The sequence below is a fragment of the Apteryx rowi genome, unplaced genomic scaffold (assembly GCF_003343035.1).
Source record: "Apteryx rowi isolate R43461 unplaced genomic scaffold, aptRow1 scaffold_292, whole genome shotgun sequence".
Lineage (NCBI taxonomy): Eukaryota > Metazoa > Chordata > Aves > Apterygiformes > Apterygidae > Apteryx > Apteryx rowi.
In genome coordinates, this window is record NW_020449330.1 from 764646 (window position 1) to 777302 (window position 12657).

At 37.8% G+C, this 12657-nt stretch overlaps 1 protein-coding gene across 1 annotated transcript in view; it reads left to right on the top strand.

The window, feature by feature from the left end:
- Positions 1-361: 361 nt before the first annotated feature.
- Positions 362-12657, top strand: part of LOC112967800 (probable ATP-dependent RNA helicase DDX10) — a 50259-nt gene continuing 37963 nt past the window's right edge. The window contains exon 1 of the transcript XR_003254116.1: positions 362-380. The gene's annotated coding sequence lies outside the window, so the exon portion shown is untranslated. The remainder of the gene's footprint in view (positions 381-12657) is intronic.

The window sequence follows — 12657 nt, forward strand, 5'->3', positions numbered from 1 at the left end:
ATAATGATCTCTTAACAGCTCTTTTTGACTGTAGTTTCCCAGAATATGAGAGTTTCATTCTTTGCTAACATATTTATTTTGGAAAGAGAGGTCAGACCCCGAAAAACTTGTGGTGTGTAAATTCTCTTTTAAACTGTGTTGGAACTACCATGAATTAATATGACACCCATTTCTTTGAAAAGGCTTCTCTGGGAGGTGTAAATCCATGAGGCCTCCACGTAATTGTGAAACTGTGTGCAGTTCTGGTCCCCTTCAGCTCAGAAAGGATGTAGTGGAAAGCGGTCTAAAAAACACGAGGAAAAAAATAAAAAAGCTGAAGTTCATGTAGAAAGAAGACAACTGAGGGCAGATACTAAGTCTCACCTAAGTTATTGAAACACGTAAGTATAGCTCTTTRTTAACCTTTTCATAGCGCAAAGCCTCCCATTCTGTGTAATTCCTTCTGAAATCAAGCTTGTGGTGAACTATGTGGAACAGTGCGGATTTGGCCCTGTGAGGGGATTGAGCTCAGTTTCCTCTTCTCCCCACCAGTCACTCTGTGCAGAACGCCGTTAAAAATAGGCAGAATATTTGCTTATAGCTGGATATGTGGAACATGATGCAGTAGGGCACTGTTCTCAAAGCTTATGCTTAAAGCTGTTAATCCAAGTCCAGTGAATGTTTGATTTGCAAATATTTTGTTTGCCAGGCATGTGAGACTGGGCTTCTCAACTCAGTTCTTTAACTTCCTCAGCATAATTTCTATCCTTGTTATCACTGAAAAATGTGGTTTACTGTACTGTAACAGCTGAGAATTGTGACTTGTCCTGTGTGTTCTTGTGATGTGTGGTTGGGGTAAATGTATGCAAGCCAGGACTTTATAAACAGTTCTTGCAAAAGTTTTTGCGCCATTCCTAACCATCCTCTTTCTTTTGTATAGTGCTTTCCCTAAGATCTGGAAATAGGTTAGCTAACTTTATGGTAACTCCTTAGATGCTTAGTCTTTAGTGATGATTTCTGTTTCTTAGATAATCATAGCTTGCCTTGCCCTTTGCTTGGTATTTGTCTGCAGTCTCCTTTCCTCTCTTACATTTGTGATTTTTTTTCCTTTTACATTTGGTACTTGGTTTTCCCCTGTCTTTGAACTTCCATTTTAGTGAGGAAGGGAGGAAGTTAATATCTTCCCATATGAAATTTTCTAAGTTGCTATTACAGAAATGAACTATATCCATAATAATCTGAGAGATTTTTGTTCTCACACTGTTTTACATTTAGAGCGATGGCTGTGTGGGGCAATTTGTAGTTATGCAGTGTGTTGTTCTTGTTCTGGGCTTTGCTTGTGCAGAGCTTTCCAGTCATTTCACATGGTAGATTTGGGATGTAGTCAACTGACTACTTAGACGAATGTGAGAGCAGCAAACACACTTCTGTTTGTGACATGGGAGAAAATAGTCTCATGTCTTCAAAAATAGGTTACTGTGGTTTCCCAGTACATTGGCCCTGATCTTGCTTGGTTTGTGGCAAATGCTTCTGAATAGGTAGAACTACCTTGAAAGCAGTTGTGCAAAATAAGCTTTTATTACTGATAGATAAGTAAAGCATTTTCCAGTGAGGAGAAGAATCTCAGTGTAATGCTGAGAGAGAATTTTTAATGCAGTTATTTGCTACTTGATTTTCCATATAGTTTTATATGTAGATAGCAAYGTAGCAGTTTTATGAAGTACTCCATAAATATGTTCTTTAGATTACTGTTTATGTGGTACCATATTTCAGCATATTGTGTCAAAAATCAATTTTTTTAAATTGATGTTCAAACAGATGAATTGATTTAAAAATTCAGTGAGCAATATGTAATGGGGTTAGACTTAGTTTRTGCAAGAAGAATGTGCAATATTTGATGGTGTATATTGCTGCCCTCTGTTTGTTCTTGTTGGATGAACCATGCAGGGTTTGGCCAATGCTTTGTAACTTTGGGTTAACAAGATAAATTGTGGGTGGACAAGGAAATGTGATTGACTGATTAATTACAGTCAAAGTCAACTTACATTTACTTGATTGATTTACATTAGCGACATTTGAGCTGAAAATTAATTAAGATCATTAGGTTTCATTTTAAATGGTTATCTCAAACAGTCCATTTTCTTTGCTAATTCATGTGCTATTAAAATGTCAAGTTATTAGCATTTTTAGTTTCCCATCCCCTAATATTCTAGCAGATCACATTTGTATTTCTAACACTAGTGCTTAAGAAAATTACCACTCTGTTCAAGGTATTGACTAACTTAAAAAGATGTATACAGCTTATGAAATTCATTCTCAGGCACTTGAGCTTGTGTTGCAAAATACGGTGATTATTACAAGATGTAACCCACTTCTTTGGGTTTATATTATAATATTATATCATTCTAGTTTAATTTTTTAAATCATTCTTGTGCTGTTGTTACTATGTTTAACTTAGGAGAATTCTCAAGTTCACCAATTCCTTGTTTTGTGAGCTGCTGCCTGCTTCTGTACAGCATTAGGAATGCTCAGGGCTTGGAGTCAGCTGGTCTTGTACTTTGATTGTGGCTCCTATGAAGATAGGATATTAAAAACAAGGATATTCTAAGAATTAATGTCTGTTCAGTGCTTTCAAATAAGAGGTACTGGTGTAGGTGCTTGGTGCTGTTACCTAAGTGGCAGATTTAGGTTTTCCCTCAGTTCCTCTTCTCTGGTCAAAGATGATGTCCTTTTAGATGTAAACATATGAGTGTTGGGATCTTTCTAAGTTGCTTCGGTCCCCTTTGAGGTATGAACATTTTCTTTTTATTAAATCACTTTGTTTTGAATTTCAGTTAGGCTGTCAGTCATGTCATCATCAGATCTGTTTTGAACAGATACTCACTAGTGTTTGTAGCTCAAACCTGCTCTTCCTCTTTATTTATGGTAAAATACCAGCTTCTTAACTACTCATTTGTCATATCTGAAAATGTGCCCCAACATGCCATCATAAAGCTTAGTTTGTGTAGTTATCCTTTAAGGAACACTTCTGTCTACTCATCAGGCTTTCAGGAACATTGAATACTTTTAATRTTAGTTCTGACCGTATCATTAACGGTTGCCAAGTATAAATTTTATGTAATTTCTTTATGTCATATCTTGTACACACAAAGGTTCCTAGGAGCTTGCAAGTCACAATGATGTGGATATTTTGATATTTTATTTCAGTACTTGTTTGCAGCTTCATTCCTGAGCAGCACTGCTTTTTACAGTGGTAAAAGTTACTGTGTAATTGTTATACCCAGAAGTAAAGAGAAATATAAAGATGGATGCTGTGTCATTAAAGAGGCGAAACAAGTACTGGAAACTGGCTCCACTGAATTAGGGGGAAAAAGGGGGAGGAGGGGCCTTGTTGAACACTTTGGCACTTCTGAGCCCTCCCGTGCCCTCCACCAGGACCTCTTTGCATCATATCTGAAAGATTTTATTTTTAGTGTTTAATTTCACCTTACTGCTGTGACGACAGGCACAATAGAAGTTAGCCAAAATTAAAGTTGCATGTATAAGTAAAATAGTATGTTGTAGCTGTATTGCGAGGCATCAAAACAAAACAGTTTTTCTCCCGCTATCTCCCTCCCCGTAAACTGTTACCAGTCTCGTGGACTTGGAGAGATTCTATATGCTACTGTCTCCTTTGGCATAACTTTCCACAAAGGAATTAACAAAGTGAAATAGCCAAAAGATGAATAAGTTTAAACAAAATTCAGGAGCTTCTCATGGCAGCAGAAATAAGACATTGCAATTTGAGACTAGTTCTTAGTTGACTATGGGTAGATCAAGTTGTGATGTATATTAAAAAAAAACAACCAAAAAGAATTTTAAAATATTTTATTTTCTGCCTACTTGCTTAAAATTTTTTGTGACTTCTGTGGGGAAGCACTATTTATTTCTGCCTTTTGAGAGTAATATACAAGAGGAAAAAGAAACTTTTCTTTCCTAATGAGAAAAGGAGCAAGCAGAGGTTTGTTTCCCCCAGCAGCTGAAGCCAGAAGAAAAGGAATGCCAGTCCTCCCTGCTCTCTTCATTTTGTTAATTTTTAGATGTCCTTGTGCAAATTTCTGGGATAGGAAGGTTACTGCAGGAAAGGAATTTAGTTTAAAAGGATATACGTTTTGAGGCTGGATCTGGAATGATGAAACTGTGCTCTCAAGGACTTTTTGGATTGATGGTACCTCAACTACATTCATCAGTAGAGCGTTCCTTTTGTCTGATGCACATTATTTTTTTCTTCTTTCTGTGTTTGAAAGTTTCTTTTAACTCTGCAAGAAACATACTCTTATTTCATTTCTGTTTCTCTCTTTTTGGTCCCTGAGTGCAGTCACTGTATTTCATGGGATCCCCTTTTTATATTCTTCTGTTGGTTGGTTATTTAAAAAAGGATTACTCTCTGATAACTTGACAGAAGTCCTAACTGTTGACTGAAAATGAGATTTCGTGCCACTTTTGACTTCTCAGTTTTCAATTAATAAAATTGCTTGATGTTCTTTGAAATCTTAATCTTTAAAGTCTTAATCATGAGGGAAAGGGAGATACCCTCCTTAAACACGATGTGGTCTGAATTTACTACTACCCCTCAGAGTAGTGGATCTGGATGTTATGCAGTTATGGCATTTTCATAAAGAACATCAGCTCAGTGTTCATTTGTGATCAGCAAATGGAATACAAGGAATGATTAGAAAAGAAGTACAGAACAAAACAGAAGATGTCTGCAACGCTGTGTGCATTTCTTGCCACCCYATCTCAAAAAGGAAATAGACTGGAAAAGATGCAGAAGGTGACACGGAAATATATAGAGTGGTTTCCATACAAGGTTATATATTCATCTTAGAATACAGACAACTAAAACTGTAGGAACACGCACTACTGGAGCCTGTTGAAGGAGCTGACAGTTGGGTTTGCAACAGGCAAAAAATTAAAAATAAATATGTGGAAATATACACTTATATTTTTTATGAARAGTATAACAACATTTTAGATCTTATGGTGACAGAATAATAAGAAATCTAAAGTTTGAATGTATTTAAAAATAGAGCAGAAAATTTAGGGAGTTATCAGTGCTCATTACCCATAACCATCCAAATGCAGCCTCTGCTTCAGGAAACCCTACCCTGCTAGTCAGTGAAGATGGAAAGCCACAATAGGGAAGTACCCTTCTGTATGTCCCGTTTCATACTTTTTCTCTAAGCATCCAGTGTGGTTGCTATCACAGACCCTTCAGGATCTTGGGCCTGCAGGACCATTGGCTTGACTCAGGGGGACTGTTTTCATGCAGTCATTTCACGTAGAAGTAAATSCTAACAGTGCCTTTCCTTTCTCACTCATGTATCACTGTTACCCAGACATCCTTTCTGTAGTCTGACTGTATCAATCAGTTTGAATTTGATCTGCAGAAAAACACAGCTAGGCTGAGTTTATTGTCGTTATGCATGATTCATACTAACATTTAGCTAGAATTCATGCTTTGTTGATTGCATCTTTTACTACTTTTTCCTCTCCTTTTTCTCCAAGGACATTCTTTTCATCTTGTAGGCTTCTGAAATGATCTTTTGTCCTAGCTGTTTCATTTTCTTCTGCCAATTTGTGTTTTCTTGGTGGTTGTTCCTGTCTTGTTCTCAAAGTATTATTTCCTCTGATAAGTAAGAAAGAAGATATTATTTGGGGTTTCTGTGCTCCTTTTCTTTCTTGTTCATGAGCTAAGCTCACTGTTTTGCCTCTTAACAAACTGTGAATTTAAGGCCTAAGGCCTTAATTCCTGAGAATTATCTAGAGTGATGGTCCCAGATACACTGGAGCAGACCTGTTTATTTTTCTTGCATGCTTTTCCCTTTGCTCTGTCAGATTTACTGAATGTCTCCATATTTATTGGTTAAGCATTTTCTTATTCATTGTTCTGATTCACCTTGAATTTCCCCGTAGTCTGTACATTAACAAGCACAGTTTGGGCAATAAGAAGAATTTCAAGTTCAAGCACAGTCACAGGACTCTGSTGGGACTGGAATTACAGACCTTGGGAGAACAGTGCATGTGGGTAGAGTACGGTCACAGGATGTTCATGGAGGATAGGCAGGAGGAAGAGGATGAGGAGTTGCACTCTATACTAAGGAGCCTCTTCACTGCACGGAGCTCACAGACGTTATGCCAGGAAGTTCCCAGACTGCACTGATGACTGTTTCCTGGTACAAACACAGGAGAGGTCAAACAAGAGTATTACTGTCCTTGGCCTGCTGTTCTCAAACAGGGAAGAACTGGATTGTGGTCATAGATGGTGGCTTGATGACACCTGAAGATGAGTGAGATCAGGAAGGCTGTGAAGGTAGAAAGCAGAGTTAGGATTCTGGACTACAGGAGAGCAATTTTTGGCTTTTCCATTAGGGAACTGCTAGGCAGAATTCCCTGCAAAAAGGCTATGAGGGGAAAGGTTGCCTAGAAGAACTGACTGATTTTTAAAGAAAACTTTCTGATCGTTCAGGAATGAACTGTCCCATTATGCAGAAGGGCTCAGAGGAGGTGGACAAGGGCGACGTGCTCCTGGAGCTCAGGGAAGAATGTAGGGAGTGACTGACTGCAGCTGTTGCAAAGAAAGCTGAACTTAACACAAAGGGCTTTGACCAGAGGGTGGTCTTTGTTCTAGATAAATGGCTGCGTCAGTTGAGCTGTATATCAGCTGGCTAGATATCAGCTGAGTGAATCAACCAGCTGTGTAACTGTTTTTGCCCGAGTTAAACAAAAGAGAGCAAATGTCTTCTTGAATTAGGCAGATCAGCATGTGAGGGTATATACATGGCTCAGCCTAACATAGAGTATAAAAACTGAGTGACAAACAAAAAGAACTTTGAAGAGAACAACAGGATTGAGCTGGCTTCGAGCCATGTATTCCTTCTGGGTGATTGGGGATGCTCGGCATCGTGATGGTGAGCGTATTATAGAGTCCAGTAATGAGAATTGTATTTGTATTGTGATTCAGTTGTATATTGCCATTGCTATACTCTGTTAAGTGTAATTTGTACTTGTACTGTGATTTAAGTAYATTGCTTTATCACTCTGCTAAATCAAAATACTGCATAATGTCAAATAACTTCAGATAAATATACTTGGTATTAAACATCAAACCCGCATATGTGGAATACCTAAGAGAACTTGGTCATAGAATATTGGACTCTGACAAGCAGGGAGCATCTCAGTGGTCTAAAGCACAAATAGGGAGTGTACAGGAAGTAGAAATAAGCACAGGCATTGCTTGGGTACTTAAGGACAAAGTTAGGAAGGCCAAAGCCCAGCTGGAGCTAAGACTAGAGAGGGACATAAAAGGTAAGATGGGTTTCTGAAGATATGCTAGTAGCAGAAGAAGGTTCAGGAATTGGTAGGGAAACTGGCCTGGTGATGAACAAAAAAGCTGAAGTACTCAACTCCTTTTTTTGTGTTGAAACAAAACCTTTCCCCAGACCTCTGGGTGTACCACTATGGTTTGAGAAGGACAGAGAGAGACAGCCAATGATGGAAGAGTAACAGTTTGGAGAGTACTTTGAGAAGCTGAACATATTCAAATCCAATGGGGCTGGATATGTATTCACCTGAGGGTGCTGAAAGAACTAGGTGGTGTGATTGGAAAGCCCCTGTTTATCATCTGTGAGAAATCAAGACAGCTGGGGATGGGYCCTGATGACTGGAAGGATGCAGTGTTACACCCATCTTTAAGAAAATCAAGAAGGGCTCAGGGAATTTTAGTCTGATTAGCTTTATCCCAGTCCCGTGAGTGATCATGAAGCTTGTCCATTTTCAAGTGTGTAAAGGACAAGAAGGCAAACYATGCTTGACAACCTGATTGCCTTCTGTAATGAAATGACTGGCTAAGTGGACAAAGTGCACGTAATATACCCTGACTTTAGTAAGGCTTTTGACCCTGTCTCCCACAGTTTTCTCATTTGTAAGGATGTGTGGGCTGGAAGAGCAGACTATCAGTCTCAGCTCATGAAGTTCAATAGGACAAGTGCAAACTTCTGTACATGGGGCAGAATAATCCTGTGCAGGCTGAGGACTTTCTGACTGAGTAGCTGTCCTGCTGAAAAGGAGCTAGGGGTAATATGGGATATCAAGCTGACTATGAGCCAATGGTGTGAATAAGGCAAAGTGGGTTATACTGGGAGAAGCATGGTCAACAGATTGAGGGAAGCTAGTATTCCCTGTTTTTGATTCTGATGAGGGTGTACCCAGAATACTATGTCCAGTTCTGGGTTCTCCAGTTCAAGATGGATGTGGAGAAAGTGGTGAGGGTCCAGTGAAGTCTACCAAGATGGTCTGGAGCCTAGAGCACATACCTATGAGGAAAGGTTGAGGGGGGGCCTGTTTAATTTGGTGAAGAGGAAGCTAAAGGGCAATCTARAATTAGCTTACTTGAAGAACAGTTACAAAGATGCTGGAGCCAAACTTTTTTTKGGTAGTGGTGGATGATGTAATGAGCAGTAACCAAAAACTGTGCGTTGGCAGTTTCAAATTGGACATTAGGTAAAACATGTTCACTGGGAGGGTAGTGCTTGAACTGAAACAGGTTACCCAGAGAGGTTATGAATCTCTTTCCTTGGAGGTTTTTGAGGCTTAGCTGGGCAAAGCCTCAGMTGAACTTATCTGGTGGTGATAGTACCACTTTGAGTGGGAGGTTGGCCTAGGAACCTTCAGAGATTTTTTCCCACCAACATTTCTGTGACCTCCGTACTCAGTTTTGGTTCCTTCCTCCTAACTCAGAGTTAGGACTTCGAGTTTTCAGTCAGTAGGAGGTGAGTGGATACCAAGCAGTAGCTAAATCTGGCACTCAAAAAATGACTGCCACCTGCTTGCTCCTCCAGAACTCAWGTCTTAGCACTATATTGCTATGTATGGTATTTTTTTTCTTTAAATAGTTGTGTTTTTCCCAGTAAAATTGTACAAAACTTACATAAAGGTCTCAATTGACAGATGTAAAGCAAAGAAACAGCTAAAATTAGAAGAGGTAAAAATAGAGGTAGGGAAGCTGTCTGGATGATCTTATCAGCAACAAACTTGTGCTGAATTATGCCTGTTAGGTTTGCTCTGTTTATTAGGTCAGACTCTAGCTCAGACCTAATTCAGCGATATCACACAGAAGAGAGAAAGGTACTAGGTTGAAAAACATGCATTTTTAGTTTTACTGAAGTCCATCAAAAGTCAATGAGTCTCTAAAATGAATTGTTATGGTCAGGATGTTGGGGTTTGACCCTTGGCAGAAGGGAGGTTCRCTGTTTGAGCCTCAAGAGGGGAAGAAAGATAATTTATGAACTTCAAAGTTATTTCACTAATGGGGTGATCTTAAATGTGCAAATATATGACACATCGGATTGTTGGTGAATGGACTTTTTACACCATATTGTTGCATTGGAAAAAATGTTTTTTAATAAATACAATTTATGGGGTAATTCTGTCTAGTTACGTCTGTGTTGTTGGTAAATGCATAGTTCATCTATACTGTGGAAGATAAGACAAGTTGCTGTATTTAACTTACCTTTGAAGGTGTTGCTACATGGACAAGTTATGTCAGGAATAAGTTAGGGGTTGTACTTTGCAGCCTGCTGGCTTCTCTGTGTGAACTTTTATTCGTTTGTTCCTTTATTCTTAGAAAATGCTAGGTTTGCTCCTCTGAGAGAGATCTATTTTGATTACAAGTCAGATAAAAGCATTCTTATGGATAGTCAGTGAGGAATTGCTGTAAGTCACACTCTAGCTTACCCTGTGGTGTTTTTAATGTACCAGTGATATTAAAAATAATCAGAAAAAAACTAAATGGAGATAAAGACTGAGAGAATTACACAGATAACATCAGTGACTTCTGGTCCACCAACTAAAACACCAAATAGGAGTGACATGTATATAATTATTACAAATGCATGAGAGTAAGGTTTCCCAGGTGCTAAAAAAATCTGCTGTATTGTTTTTTTCTGATATGCATTTGAAAGACAATTCCTTGTATAATTCATTAAGCATTACATTTCAAAAACATTCAGGTTGAAATTGTTCGTATTTTAACAAATCGCTAATTGCATTTGACTGTCAAACATTGAGTGAATTATACTCCTGAAGGCTTTCTTGCTAGRAACACAAAAGAGTATTAAAAAGATGAATGCAGTCTGCATACGCAAAAGTGTTTATTTTTTTCCGTGTTACTGAGAGCATTCACAGTAGCTTCAAAATATTTCAGACTTCTGGAATGACATCCCATTGTATGACTGACGAGAAGATACGTAACAAGATATCAGTTCTGAAATTCTCAGTCAGAGAAGGCATCCCACTTGAAATAGTGGTAATTTCTGGTTGTTTATGAACCATCTTCACGAGTCTTGTGTTTAGGAATGCTTTCTAAAAGGCACTGGTGCAGATTAAAGTAGGTCTGATACTCTTGAATATTGTCACACTTAGTATCCAGTAGTTTGAGGAACATCTGGAAGGTTTTTTTCTTTTGCACCATTGCATATCTACTTTGTAATTTTATTTACCTGTTGGTTATCTCCCTTCATGTTGAATCTTTAAAATTCATCCTTTAAAAAGAAAAGTTCTGTCTTAATCTGCTGTTGGAGCTAAGATACTGACTTAATGGACGGTCTTTAAAAGCATTTAAAAATAACCCCTAAATAGAGTTTTCCATTTTTTATATCTGGCAGTAGACTTGAATTTTATACAAATAAATGTTATGTATCTCTTTGGATAGTAGTAAGTCTTTTTCAAATCAAAATTTTTCTGGTATTATACATTCCCCTTGAGCAGGCAAATATTTTAGAGTAGCTTAATACTAAAAATAGATTTATCACTGAATAAAAGGTGAAAATGTAATTAAACAAAGTAATAAAATTAATTGTAAACTCTCCAAATGAGACTTAGCTATGGAGTGTAAGGACCTTGATCTTTTTCCATTTTGTTCAACAGAAATTGTGATATGCAAACAAAGTAATTAAAATAATTCATACCCATGACATCTGTTTCCCTGGTCAAGTGGTTAGAAGGCTATCAAAAGTTGTCTCAGCAGATTTCAGTTAAAAGGATCATGATGAGATATTCTCACTGGTTTTGCTTTTTTGGTTAGGTCATTCAGATTGAAATGGTTAAAATGAAAAAACTTGTGTGTGTATCTTCTACATTAATATATCTTACTATAATAATATGTTAATATGTTTTAATGATAATATATTGATGTATTTTAATATTAATTTGGTGTCTGACTTCTTTCTGCCTTCTCCTGAAGCTGAAGATAGAGCATATTGGTGAGGATTGTTAAAATCTGTTAGATACCTCGTGGGTGCATTTTGCTCTTGGGCTCAGGATTTAGCTGTCACAATCTTTTTTTTTTTTTTCCTTGCAGTGGACCAGAGAGGCTATGTGCCTGTTAGGGTTGAGGGTTTCTTTTTGGCTTTTCCCTGTAGAGGTACAGGATCCTGGGAGAATTTCGCTCTACAAATTCCCAGCTGTCACAGGAACTTGGAAAAAACAAATCTTCTTTCATTCTATAGTTGGGTTTTTTGGTACTCATATTGGATCTGAGGTTTCTCTTATAAAGTTTTGGAAGTGTTTTAGTATATGGGAGGAAGGTGTTTATTGAGTAGGAACCTGCAATTGTGAGATACGGGGCTCAGTGACCAAGGCAAATCCCTTCCCTTCCTGTATTACCTGGATTTTCTGTGCTATCTTACCTTTTGCTTTCAAGGAATTGAATTGTTGTTTCTAAATAATACATGGTAAAGGGGACCAAGGGTAGCGTTGTAGTAATTTTCTCTACTTTTTATCTCCAGAAGAAGTTGTTACTGTCTTAGGGAAATTCCTATTGGAGTTGGCCACTGTTTGAACCTATCTAAGGGCAGTTGTTATGGGAAGAGGTTCGTCAACCAGATGACACTGAAGATGGCAAATGAAAAGGAATTTTAAACATGTCAATATATAAAAAATGGTAGTATTGTCTAAGTTGAAAGACTTCTCAGTGTAGTGGCATTTCTGGCCTTGGTACTGCTTGCACATATTGTTGGTCTGGATGTGATACTCACTGTCTGTGGGGAATCAGGGTTTACATAAAAATCGTAAGCAGTTGTCTTGGTCAGGTTTTCTGTACTCTGTAATCTCAGTTTCTTGAACCTATCCTCAGAGTGGATGTTTTAATCTGTCTCTTTTTCTATTGCAAATATTATCAGGGGAAAAAAAAGCTACAATGATTAATCTCTAAATTTATTTTTGCATGGTGGTTTTGCATGGTGGGATTTCTTCTTGATACTGAAAATGTGCACACTGTGAAAAGATTTGCTTCTTTGGTTGTTGTGACTTAAGCTTTTTCAGTTCAGCTCTGGCTGAAGAGAATGCAAAAAGATCAGGTCTACAGAGTAGTACTTTGTTTAAATAAAGAGAAAATAATTGTAAAGCAAACTGTTTGATGCAAATGTATTTAGTTGGAGGTGTTGCTATGGCCTCCAGCTATCCAAATGTTATCCCGAATATTTTGAACAAATGCATGTGTCCTCATAGCAGCTACATTAGTCATAATTGTACTAAAACATTTGCATGATGGCAACTGTTTTTAATTTAATTTTCTTAAATGGGGAATTTATAAAAAATCTACTTTTACTATGTAGCACATTTCTTGAAGTATCACARCAT